We start from the raw sequence: 13,938 nt of genomic DNA on the forward strand, positions 1-13,938 counted from the left end.
ACTCAAGAAATTTTACGTTCGCCATCATCAGCTGATTGGCCATTATGACAAAAGTGTGTCAGAAATCATATCTGATATTCTTCCTCAGTCATAATTACCTTCCATCATTACCGAACTTAACAAAAAAATAACACGACGGGTGCCGTATACGGTGCAGGAAATGCTTACCCTTCCGGAGATCCTGATTTCACTCCCGGTTTTTAATGGAGTTCGTGTTGTTTCTTAATTATTATTTATAACTGTTGATGTTAATGTCCTTTGGTTTTGTGAGTCTTTGTTTACTCCTTGGTTTTGATTGTTATTGTCTCTCTTAGTGAATAAATAAACAAATTCTCTATAATGATAAAGAAATTTGAGTCATTCAATTTGTAGAATGAAAACAAAATAAAAAAACACATTAATCTACACTGTCTTACTCTTTTTTAGTCGAACCTGCCAGATGATGAAAAGTCTAATAGAGAAGCAGATTTTGGAGACATATTTTTGAATCGGTTATTCCATACAAAGGTAAATAATCTTATGCATATAAGAAAAGTCAGGAGAGGGAATACCTCGCCGAAGTACATCATGTCTTATACATTTGTAATTTGCAATGTCAAAATTTGATTATCTCTTGCCATCGTCAGTTACTTGTCGCAATAACGTTTCATTAGTCTTAACCACAATTCCATTTTTACAAGATTATTATTTGTGAAACAATTGCATCGACAATATCAGAATGTATATACTACAGTAGTCTTATCAGATGCACTAATAACACGTGTAACAGTTAGTAGACCAGGTCTGATGAAATCAAAAACGCATTGAAAACTAACTCCAAAAATGTAACGATTCTGGCTTTGGCTATCGCTGAGCTTATTTTACAGTATTAAGTGATTCAAATATCTAATATGTTTATACAAATTGTCCTTAACAGAATTGACCGCAGTTTGCAAACCAAATAAAGACATTATAAGTAGACTACATGAACACTATGTAAAACGTTAATAAGAGATACTTAAAAAACATCGTTCAAATAAATAATGTTATTACCATCAGTTGAACTTTTGAAATAAGGTATAAATAATGATCTCAAAAAGCTATATAAATATATCTTCTTTTTTTTATTAATAAGGACATTTTTATACTGTATTACAGCTACTGCTGTCCGATTACGTCGATTCTCCATTTGAGGGACTGTTAGATCCACAAACAGCATCCATATCTATTCGATACTTCCTTTGGATGCTTGATAAACTCGGTCAAGATGCTGGAGTCGAAGACGAGGTTCTCCAGTCATGGAAAACTGAATGGTGAGAATTTACAGTCTATATCAATTGATTATTTATGCAATCGATAATAATGAACATTCCTTTCTTTTAAAAACGAAAACTGTAAATATGTAGAAGAGTTTTATCAAACAGTGAAATAGGTTCATGAACATCCATACACATTTCAATAGCGTTGTTGTTTGTCATAGTTTTTATTTTTAAAGGTTTGATAAAAAAAAATATTAATAAATCATTATTCATATAACTATTCTGTATGTTATTTACTTACTAGGGAAATTTACAAATATAGCTTTAAATATTCTATGTGAACCAATATGTATGCCATAGTATATAATATAGTACGGTGACCAGACACATCATTTTTTAGATTTAATCGTCAAACATACCATATTGCTATATTATATATCATTGGATTCGGAAAAATGAGTACTTTTAAAATATCGATGTCGTCAAAAAGAATTGTGGTGACAGTTTTGCATAAAATAAGGCTAAAGATCAAATTCTTTTTTTCTTCTAGATTTTCAAAATTTGAAGATATATACAACAATTAAGGATTAATTGCAGACACAGACATTTTTTCAAATCAATTAGCAATGAATTATCTCGAAAATTAAAAAAAAAAAAAGAATTAGGAAATTGATTTATTATGAAAATTGGCGTTTTTCAAACACTTGTTTTATTATTCAAGATACACACATATTTTGTTAAAATTACAGTAGTTACCTTGCCGGCTTACATTCAACCTCAGCAATAAATGATAAATATTATTTTTACCTGAAGCTTACTATCATGAAGGCGTATTTTGCAAAAGCTCATTCATGTTATTCCGCTTCACAGGAAGGTAACTTGACTAAACTTACATATTTCCTGGTGGCAAGCTTGACGTGCATTTCATAAATATCATGATGGAATGATTTAAAGAGATTTTTCGGAGCATAAAGCTTTGAAATTAACGTTCATGCCCAAACAAGGACTTCCTTTTTTGTCAATATCACCGAAAACTACTGAAAAAGTCGTGCGTTTCCTTTAAAGACTTGTAGACAGTTTGTTTACCTACTCCAAACAGAGACGAAGTTGTGTTGAATCCGATAAGTGCATGCACATCAGGCAATAGTTTACAAATTGTTGGGGAAAGACAGGCACATGATTGGTGAATGGGTAAAAATCGTCTCCAATCCTTTTCTCTGCTAATGTTCTCCATCTTCACCCACAACTCGCATGTATGTGTCATATGTTTGAAGTAGTGACAGCACAGAACAGTCACATTAATTATTTCGTGTTAGAGGTCCGTACGATTGTTCTCCCACTCTTTCCCATTTCTCCAAACTTCGTGTCAAAGCGTAAGTCATTGAGTATCATTCCTGTTTTGGCCTCTTGAGTGCTGCACAAGTAACCACAGTCATTATTAGTGTTGGTATACTAGTAAGTAATTTTAACAATTTCGGGATTTACCAACGTTCCGGTTAAGTAAAGCTTACAATCTGGTGGAATCCTAGGGAATTTGTCAAAGTTTTGAAGAATAAAACTACCAAAGAATTCAAGGAGAGCCTGTATGTTTTCTTTAACAGAAGAAATTTTTTCTAGTCAGGAATACGTCTCCCTTCAATCTTCATCCAGTCAAAATTCTTCTCCCTTCAATAATCTGATACACTTTGGTCGAATCTTTTGTCTTTGTCAGCGTTCACCTTCAGCAGACTTTTTAAAGTTGTTCATGTCGTAGCGGTCTTAACATCCACTAATATGTGCGCTATATAGAAAAGCATTGGGACTTATTTTTAATAATTAACTGCAAGATCACCGAATGTTTTACTTTTCTTAACATTAATACATTGAACCAATGCCATACCATCTCTGATGTAAGGTGTGGGTGACGGTGCAAAGGAAGTAAGGGAAAGTGCACAAAAGGCCTCCGATTCTAATTGCTTCACCTAATCAGACTTGCAGGATTTTCTCAAGGTGCTGTCATCGTGACAAAGGAATATTGTAAAGGGACCTACGGGGTGTGACAACACATTTTCTATTGTAACATCATTTATACAGTTTACCAAAATCAGTACACGTCTAAATACAAGTTATGGATCATGTGACTTGAATTCTTTCCCCCGATTTACATTTAAGTTTGTTTTTGTAGTCATGTTTTCAAACATGTTTAGTTTTGACTATGATATTTGAATATCAAAACTCCTTGACTGACATAAAGAAAGAGCACTAGTGATAAAATGTCTAGACATGTTCAGATTTCCTCGAGAGCTGTGAACAAAAATTTTTAAATATTTCTTATATCATGCATTCCAGAAGAGATATTGATAAGACATGGAGGGTTGGATTCCACATGTAAGGGATCAGTCATGGTGCATTTAGATGGTTCACAGTGACAATACCATGTTCTTCATCTCTTTCATTGTTGTTGGTTTTGTTTCCTCGTATGAATTTGCATTTTTGCAGCAATTCCAGCCCTTTCCAGCATTACACGACTAAGAGATTATGGCAGATTTCTAGTAAAGGTCCATCTTACAATCGCAGACTTCTGTTTGGTATGCCTACATTGCCACCTGATCCCCTTGCGGCATTTATAACGGTCTTTTATGTTGTCATGTCGGTTCATAAACCCTTAAAATATCCAGGAGTATGTCTAATAGCACATTCACCCTCTATAAAACGTGGTAGCATATCGAATATGTAAACTGGCATTCACCTTCAGTAATTGTTACGTTTGGTTACCAAAACATAAGGTAATGTTTGAGAAGACGATGTCAAATAAGTGACCAATTACCATATCGTTCTGCTCTTACCTTTGGCAGTAAAATGTCTACGGCTTCAAGAAACATATCCCAGTATTTGAATGTAAGTGATACAGTACACCCACATTACTAATATGTATTTATATAAGAGGCTGTATATGAACTTTGAATAGCTCCGTCATATGCGCGTTAGGACTTGTGTCTGGCTTCATTGCTGAAATTATGTTTCAGAGATAAACGAATTTGATATTATTGATTAATAAAGGAGTGAAATATGATATAAATGTTGATAATTTTACATTTTACGTAAAAACAAATGATGAAATTGAAATGAAAGGTACTCTTTTAATGCAAAATATTTGTAGTGTTAAACATTTACAAAAACTCTTTAATAACGGATTAATTTTGCTTAACTTTATTTGAAATCGTTAAAATTAGATGTTACAACAATGTATATGATAACTGAAATCATATCACGGATGTTATTTTACAATGTAGGCCTCAAAACTTTTCAAAGTCGATTTTCTCTTCAAAGTTAACTAACGTACTTTAAAGCCCATTTTACAAAAAATTGCACCGTACGATATTTGACGACAAGTCAAAATGTTCAGCTTAACGTTTGAACTACAAATATTGTGATTTATAGCCGAATAGTCCAAATAACAATTAAACTCCTTAAATAAACGACTTTTCCTTACTCTGCCACCGTACTAATATTGTTAAACTTAAGAAACAAATCATGAGATTGTGATGTACTGTTCGTAAACTAACTCATTGAACTTTGGAGATGCTTAATGCTAACCATGATCACATACTGTTCTATTTAGCCATTATTTTATGATAGCGGAAACTGCAACAATAAATAAAAGTTGCGTTTTTCATTAATTCGTTATTTTGAATATGATAATGGCAGTCTTAAGTATATATACATAATTATATAACTAATCAATATGTTTAAACACAATGTTTTTTAGTTATGCTACACGAGTTTGGGCGCCATTGATTGGTAAACCTGACATTCTTTTTGATGTTATGGATACTGACCATGTTGAACCATGCATGGATATTTTGAGACAGGTGTTTGTGGAAAGTTGCACCCAATCCACCCACAAAATAAGCAAGGTTTGTTTTTGTGTACATTGAAAATTAAAAAAAAAATAGAAAAAAGACAGAACAGTCACCGCCATGTATTGCAGATACATGTATGCTCTCGTCAACATTTAAGCGATATCTTTCACGTTATCGGCAGATATGCTATACATACCTATTTCATCATTAAAACTGTATTTTAAGTAGATAATAATCATAAACACTAGTATCCTACTGGTAATATCTGTCAAAACATAGATATTTTGCAGGATTGTTGTCTCTTTGACACATTCCCCATTTCCATTCTCAATTTCACATACAAGAGTTAAGGAACATGCGAGGCCTTTCGAGCGTTTGGATAATTAAACATTTATCTTTTGCGAAATATCGTATCAAATGAGACTCTGGAGTGGTATTTGTTTAAACGAAATGTTAGCAGTTCTATATTGTCACATCTATGCGATAACATCGTGTTGTAAATGACACGGGTGATAAGAAATATATTTATTAACAGCCGAAATGATGTGCATAAAGATCTGTAACACATACTCCAAATGAACTTATATTCAATTTCAAAAGGTAGAAAATCGAATATTGAGGCAACAGAATGTATAATTTTCCTTAATGATTTATTCTGAAGTTTAAATTACTAGTAATGCAAATTTCAATTATTCGAATGAAATTAAAAATAGGATTACTTTGTAATTTGTTTTTCCAACAGGATTCATCAACACAGAAACTGTTATTCCATAAAGATATACCAAGGTACCGAAAGCTTATTGGTGCTTTCTTCATCAAACTAGAACCAGTTAGTGACCAAGACTTCTTGAGTGAAATGGACGAGTGTTCAAATGTAAATTTAAATAAAGTATATATTAATATCTATATTCTACTAATAATATAGTCAAGAGATAAATGTGAAATATTTTAGTTTCGGGCTCTTGCATTTTAATTCGAATATCAAAATGATTGGTGTTCATTTGTGTTGCATCTCAGTGCTGCTAATGTTCTTTTGTTGTCCTATCATATTTGATGTGTTTTCCTCGGTATTGGTTTGAAGCACGGATTTGTTTTCTCTCGACTTATGACTTTCGGACACTGTTGCCTTATATATGTACAACAAGTTTATTTAATCAGATATCTGTTTATATCTTGTTACTTTTGCCATGTTTAGTCTTCAAAGATGTTAAATTTGCCTTAAACTGTATACATCTATTTCTTAAAAAATGCCTCAATTTTTAGATCTAGTTATACTTATTAATTCAAAGCCGTATTTCGTCAAATACATTCAACCTTAACATACGTATGTTGTCATTTTGTCCAAAAAACAAAGAAAGAAATAACTTAAGGTCAACAATTTAACATGACAAACTTAAAGTTTTAACTGATGAAAACTTTAATAATAATTTAATGAGTCATTCCTAAATCTACACAAAAAGTGTCACGGCCATTTTACATTACAGTTCCTTTTATTGCTGTTGTTCATCTCGCAGACAATTGATTCTTTCAACAACAACAAAACAGTTCGAAGATCAAGGCCCTTTTCGTCGAATGTCTGTGCATGATAGATAACAACATCTGTATTATTTATTATTTGATGAAATGTTCAATTGTGGATAGTTGAAATCACTATTGTTTTAAACGACAAAACAGTAGTTGAAATAGAAATATTGAAATTGTCTCTTTTGAAAATTTATTTTAGCAACAGAAAACCGAACTTACATTTAGTCGCCAAGCAACTCTTCATCAGCTGTATAATTTGTTCATTGGAAACTACAAGAATGAGGTAAGCTATACATATAAAAAAAGATTCCGACCCTGAATCAAAATACTTGGGTTATGTTGTCCTTCTAATTATGACAAGTACTGCAAATATGGGGTACGACAATTTTAAAGGACAATCAGTAAATACAACAAACAAGATCCAAACAACACTGAGGTTGACAATAACGATTAAGCAACACAAACCCTACAATAACTGTCGTGAAGAATTGTGCCCCAGTATAGATAACTGGTTCCTGCTGTAGTGAAAAAAAATGTGTTTGAATACGATTTCTAGGATAAAATCGAATGATAGGCGAAGTTAAAATTGTTACACGCAACAATTAAAAACTAGACAATATAATTTCGAAAAACCTTCAACTGCATGCCTCCTTTTAAGTGAACACTTTTGTAATGCAAGACCCTATAACAAATACTTTAACCATCTATATGTATGTGCCTGTCCCAAGTCAGGAGCCTGTACTTCAGTGGTTGTCGTTTGTTTATGTGTTACATATTTTTTTCGTTCATTTTTTCTACATAAATTAGGCCGTTAGTTTTCTAATTTGAATTGTTTTACATTGTCATTTCGGGACCTTTAATAGCTGACTATGCGGTATAGGCTTTGCTCATGTGTTGAAGGCTGTACGGTGACCTATTGTAATTTCTGTGTCATTTTGGTCTCTTGTGAAGAGTTGTCTCATTGGCAATCATGCCACATCTTCTTGTTTGAATTGGCACTTAGTAAACTCGTCAAACATGTCATAATAATTTGTTTGTTCTTGTCTGTGTACTACTGGTAAAACTTTACTTTTAAAATTATTATCATTGAAAAACTAATAATTACAAATTATATCAACGAGATAATATGTGACATTCACTTTATTGATAAATTGATTGATTGATTGATTGATTGATTGACGTTAACTGCATATGTTGCGCATATTTCAAAAGAGAACATTTAAATTGTAACTGGCAAACTAGAATATGTTGGATTGATTTAGACTTCTACTGACCCTTCAGAGAGTTGTACCAATGGCTTTTGGCTATTTTATTTGTTTTGTCTGTTTAAACATGTGTTAAAAGATATAATGTTATATTTACACTAAACAGAGTTTCATGTTTCGTTTTAAATTCTAGCTTTACAAAGCTCTGTATGATTACACCACAGTCAGCTTAACACACGCCTATCTTTGTACAGAGTTATTGCGTACGACCGAAACACTGTCTGTAACACAATAGTAATTTACTTTTCTGCATAACTTAATTTATTTTAGATTATGGAAGATTTTGAAGATATGGAGGAAAGTAATGACTTTCAATTCGCCAGTAAACTCCAAGAAATCATCGAATTGATGGATGAGTCATCAATTTAATACAAGACACAGGAACAGTGAATTTGTTACATTGATTGCTATGTCATTTCTATTTGAATGATTATATGAAATTTGAAAATCAACGACCTCTTCTTATAAATTTCTCATCAGAAACCAAAGAAGAAAGTTCACTGTGGATGTCATTTCAACTGTTACAAGATTAAATATAAAACAAAACAATATTCATTGAAGAACCAAGTATAAGTCTGTAAAACAAATATTAAATTAAAGTTTGCCCAGAAAATTCGAAATTTACTTTCTACGTGAATATCTGATTCCGCTAAATATCTGCTTTCTATTTTTTTTTATTAACCTTGTGTTTGATCTTTTGATTTTGCCATATTTTACTTTACTTTTTGAATTGTCCTCGGAATTAGGATTTTTTTATATTTTACTTTTTACTTATAGGGTTATCTCTTTTCAGAGAGAAAATCTTTTTTGTTGACTGTCTTTTTTTCTGTAATCATAGCATAGGTTTCAATTTACTTTTACTTTATGTTTAGTCAAATTTATTTCAACATCGTATAATATTTTAATGGTATTTACGTAAAAAATTGCATCTACTAAATTATCCTTTTCTTACATGTAGACATTTTTATAATGGCTGATTAATTAACATTTGATTTAAGTGTTAACTACGTATATACACATTTCACACTTGAATAAAAAAGCTATCTTGTGATGAATCAATATGTATTCTAAACTGATATATGGGAGGAATAACATAATTAAACAAAAGAACATTTGTAACTCATTTGATTTTATTAAGCATTTTGCATACATTTATAAAAATTGAAATTTTAGTTGAAGTTCCCGTTTTTAATATACTCTTTTTCTCAATATGTTATAATGCTTTAAAATATGCAATTGACAATTGACAAAATATAAATTGATTTTGATTGAAAGATTGTGGAGAGGGTCTTCGAGTGAAAATAAAATGAATTTGAAATAAAAACGATTGCCCTACTCCAAGATATTTGAATATAAGTTTGATGGTAACAGATTTTTTTTATATTGGATATGACAAACTCTACAATATCGAATAAGATGTACCTCAATTTAAATAATATCTTTAAATGATAGATATTTAACTCATGCACTTAATGAAAAATTTTGAATGATCTGGTTGATATTTTGATTCTATGGCTAAGATTTTATATTTAATTCCATAATAATTACTTTTTCACAATTTGGTATTATCAAAATCTTCTTTCATATTACACAAACTTCGGTATGGATTTTTTACATTTTATTTTAAATATATTCAATAAAAAATCGTTATGACAGATATAAATATATTATATATATGTTTCCAATGTGATTTTTTTTAATCTGTAAATATGATTTTGTAATGATACCTTGATGGTGGTTTTCAGATAATTATGATTATAAAGTTTACTATGCTTTTAACAGTTTGTCAAACAATCTGTAAACCGTAGGTTTGTGCTGCTTGTTGTTTTCTTTTCGCATATGCAACCGTAATGTATCCATTTCAACTTCCATAAAATAATTAATGTATGATTAAGAAAAAAATCTGTTTATTTAAAAGTTTGGGCAATCTTGTTGATAAATTCATCATAGATACCAGGACTAAATTAAGTATACGCCAGACTTGCGATTCGTCAACAAAAGACTCATCAGTGACGCTCGAATCCAAACAAGTTACAAAGGCCAAATAAAGTACGAAGTTGAAGAGTATTTTGTTGGTACATGTTCCTTGCATTGGTTTTTAGAGAGTCGTGGTAAAGTGGTTAGTGCATCGGTTTACTAACACAAAGGTTCCTTGTTCGATTCCCGTTCCGGTATGAAAATGTCATCGATAGAATTGTCGGTTCTCTCAAGACACCATTTGCGAGTATGGTCTTGAGAAAACGATGATAGTCCGTCGGAAGTGGACTACAAATGGCTGACCGGTGTTAAGAGAGAGCCATATCTCTTGAACGTAAAAGACACCTTTGTAGCGTTCGAAAAAGAGAAGGCTAAATGCCGGTACAAGGCAGCACTCGAACATGCAAAGTGAAAAAGGATTAAGATAAGTTGCAAAACTTGTTTCCCAATCCACTATAAATAAATATGTTGAAAACTAAAAACTAAAAACGCTCCTTGGATTCGTCATGTAAGGATTATGTAGAATCGGTGGTTTTCAGGATTTATGCATAATGACTTGAATCATAAGTGATTATATATATCCCTGAAAATGGCCAGTGGTGGTTTCAGGGATTATCAATATAAGTAAGATTATCTGTTTGGTAAAAATATCTCAAATGCAGACAAATAAAAATCATACAGTATAATATAACCTCTTTATGTATTAAGTTTATTCCTGTCCATTTATCAAAACTTATTTTATTATAAGTGAACAGTTTTTCAGGTGATATTCTAAAACTGTGTTTAACCACATTAACTCATAAACAAATAGGTATTTTAAATTAAAGTTATTAACACTATTATAAATGCAAAGACCATGTAATTTGCTGTTAAACAAAAAGAATGAAGGTTGACGATCAAGGCATTCGAGTCAAACAATGAAATGCAACTTAACGTTCATAAACATAAAACAAATGTTTGCCATATTGAACATAATTTGGAAGGAGGCTGTGATCGTTGAATTGGATACACCACACACATAATAGTGATCGTTAATTGAAGGGCCATAACGGATAATTACTCTCTACGAAACATATAATACACAAGGAATACATTTGAGGTGCCTGATTGAATTTTTTAGCCGATTCAGATGTTTTAAGGAACACATTATTTCTCTTCAAAGTGTTGTAAAATCAGATTCAGCAAATGAAAGGCTATGTTATATTTAATGTTTTGCAAACAAACACCAATAAACGGACAAGCAGATGACAATGTTTATTGGTAAAGGGTCTCGTTGGAGTTTGCAGAATAGAGAATAATGGGCTAACAGTACCAAAAAAGACTAAAAAAAGAACAGAAAACAAAAATAAGAATAGAGAATTTAACTGTTCTCAAATAAACAAAATAGTCAGAGAAAGATGGGCAAAATAAATGAAGAAAAGAGAAAAATATCCAAAAAAAAGAGGGACCTCCCATTCAGACGTTTATAGTAAATATCATTCAAATATTCAATGCACTTTGTTATAATATATATTTTGTGTTAGAATGTTTTGCTCACGATTTGAAATTAACGTATATACAAAATTTAGTCCTGATATCTATGATGAGTTGATTTACATTTATGTTTCTAAATATGTTTAAATAAAATAATTTTTGATTCCTGTTATTATGTATATTCCCTGATATTTTTGCTAGTGCTTATGCATAATTCTTGAAAATTATAGTATTTATATATTACCACTAAAGTTACCTTTAGGGATTCTACACAACCCCCGATTCTATAAATTCACTGTAACATATTAATGTAAGATGTTCAATATAGTTTTGTTTGGTAATTTATACGCATTGAAAAATGTATCTCCCTGGACGCGTTACACAATGAACTATAAAAAATATATGTTCACTATGACATTGTATGAGATCATAGTTGAGTTGTGAGGACAATAAAAGATAGATTCATGCAACTCATTTAAGATAAATATAATTTACAAATACATTGAAAAGTGGAATAAAACGATAAACAACATTGAAAACCAAATCCTATGATAACTAATAAGAACATGGGACATATTAAAACATGTTTAACGGCAAGTATTCTATTCCACAATTTCAAATTTAAACTAGTGTAACACTTATCGATGTTATCCGGACAAAATCATCCATTTACTCGAAAAGGTACTGCAAAGTACTGGCAATCGTTAAAAATACATTTTTAATCATTAATTTCTTTCGGACGAGAATACAGTTATTTGTCGTACAAATCAACTCAGATCTATAATGCTTAAAAAGTCTCATAATAAAACATTCGGCCACATTCAATGTCTCACCTTAAAAATGTCAACTGTACAAAAGGCAGTTTCCGCTTCTTGAGTCACAAACATATACAATAAAAATACTTTTAAATGAATAATCAAATGACAGACGACTATGCAAGACACGAAATCTCTATCAAATTATTTTACTTTGAGGATAACATTCATTTTCGTATGTTTTTTTAAATCGTTTTTTTTTTTGTGTCATTTCAAATCCGGGTAAACCATGAAATCATTCATTGGCCTTTGTTAGTCATGTATTATTTTAATTGTAGTTTCTTGTGTACAATTTGGAAATTAGTATGGCGTTCATTATCACTGGACTAGTATATATTTGTTTAGGGGCCAGCTGAAGGACGCCTCCGGGTGCGGGAATTTCTCGCTACATTGAAGACCTGTTGGTGACCCTCTGCTGTTGTTTTTTATTTGGGCGGGTTGTTGTCTCTTTGACACATTCCCCATTTCCATTCTCAATTTTATTTAACATTAAAATCGCATGCTATGTATACCTAGTTTTCGGAATAAAATAGATATCCCTCGAGATAAATTGTATTTAATTTAGGTATCGTATGACGGAAAACATATAAACCATGACATGGTTCATATACATTTATTTAAGAATGAAAACAAACTGTGATATAGTATTAAATGTATAATTTTCCTTATTGATATATGGGTATTTCAAGTTCTCAAAATCTAATTGTTATGTTAATACGAAATCAGTTCATACCCCCACAGAACATAATGTACGAGATAGGGTCAAAGGAGTAGGTTCAGTAAGACCCCTTTTTGGCCCCAAAATATAGCAGTTTTACAAAATTACGAAATTGTTATCTTTTAGCTATTTATTGAAAAGTAGAATGGTTCTGCTACATAAATATAAGCTGTTTTCGACAACACATTGACATTTATTGGGTACTATCATCATTAAGTCATGCTAAATTACTGAAATCTTCACAAGTTTAGCATTTTAGTTAAATTTTAGACGGTTTCCATAAATGAAAGTGGCCTCATTCGTGTTCATTCTTAATATTGAAATGCAAGTTGTATTTAATGATAATACATAACATATATAAAGGTTGAGGATGAACACGGATGCGGCCACTTTCATTTTTGACAAAAAACATCTGAAAAGTGACGTTTTTTGGCATATTTGCTCGATTTTTCATATTTAAGCTTGAATCGGAGAGTTTGTAATGACTAAATCAGTTAAAAACGTTCACAAAAACTAATCAAATCAATTGTAATAGACACTTAAGAGTTTAAAATGTGTCCAAAATCTTTCGGCAGATGTACCTGAATTTTGAGGCCAAAATTGGCCCTTACCGGACCTACTCCTTTTCAATTAATTAATTTGACATGGTTCTTCTTTTGCCGCCACTCAATGCATTTTTCTAATTAACCTTTAACAAACATGAAATTTGCACTACTTAAAGACAATAGATACAATTAGTTTATTGAAGACTAAATTAAATAAACTGACCATGCCATGACACAAAATCATCAGACAAAAAATAGTATACAAAAAACAACAAATAAAACTTTAGACTGAGCAACACGAACCAGAACAAAAACTTAGGTTGATATCAGGTGCTTCGTATTGTGTATTACGTCATTTTCATGACCTAGAAGTAAATTGCGGGTGGACTGTTTTTCTCGAGTGGTATCATATGCTAATGCCGTGAACACACTGATTGATTAGGGACATTCTCATTGGTCCCTTCTTGTTTGTTGTTTCAAAAACTACAAAAATATCAATTCGAAAAACGGAAATATTTTTTCTATAGTCTATATCAATATT

At 31.3% G+C, this 13,938-nt stretch overlaps 2 long non-coding RNA genes across 2 annotated transcripts; both read left to right on the forward strand.

Moving 5' to 3' along the window:
• Positions 1-417: 417 nt before the first annotated feature.
• LOC139486219 (uncharacterized) lies at positions 418-5,132 on the forward strand. Its single transcript, XR_011655514.1, has 3 exons — positions 418-507; positions 1,138-1,292; positions 4,987-5,132. It is a non-coding gene; the product is annotated as an uncharacterized lncRNA (long non-coding RNA).
• A 693-nt stretch (positions 5,133-5,825) lies between these two features.
• LOC139486227 (uncharacterized) lies at positions 5,826-8,556 on the forward strand. The gene is made up of 3 exons (XR_011655519.1): positions 5,826-5,954; positions 6,804-6,887; positions 8,140-8,556. It is a non-coding gene; the product is annotated as an uncharacterized lncRNA (long non-coding RNA).
• Positions 8,557-13,938: the final 5,382 nt, after the last annotated feature.

Source organism: Mytilus edulis, chromosome 1 (assembly GCF_963676685.1).
Source record: "Mytilus edulis chromosome 1, xbMytEdul2.2, whole genome shotgun sequence".
In the NCBI taxonomy this organism is placed as follows: domain Eukaryota; kingdom Metazoa; phylum Mollusca; class Bivalvia; order Mytilida; family Mytilidae; genus Mytilus; species Mytilus edulis.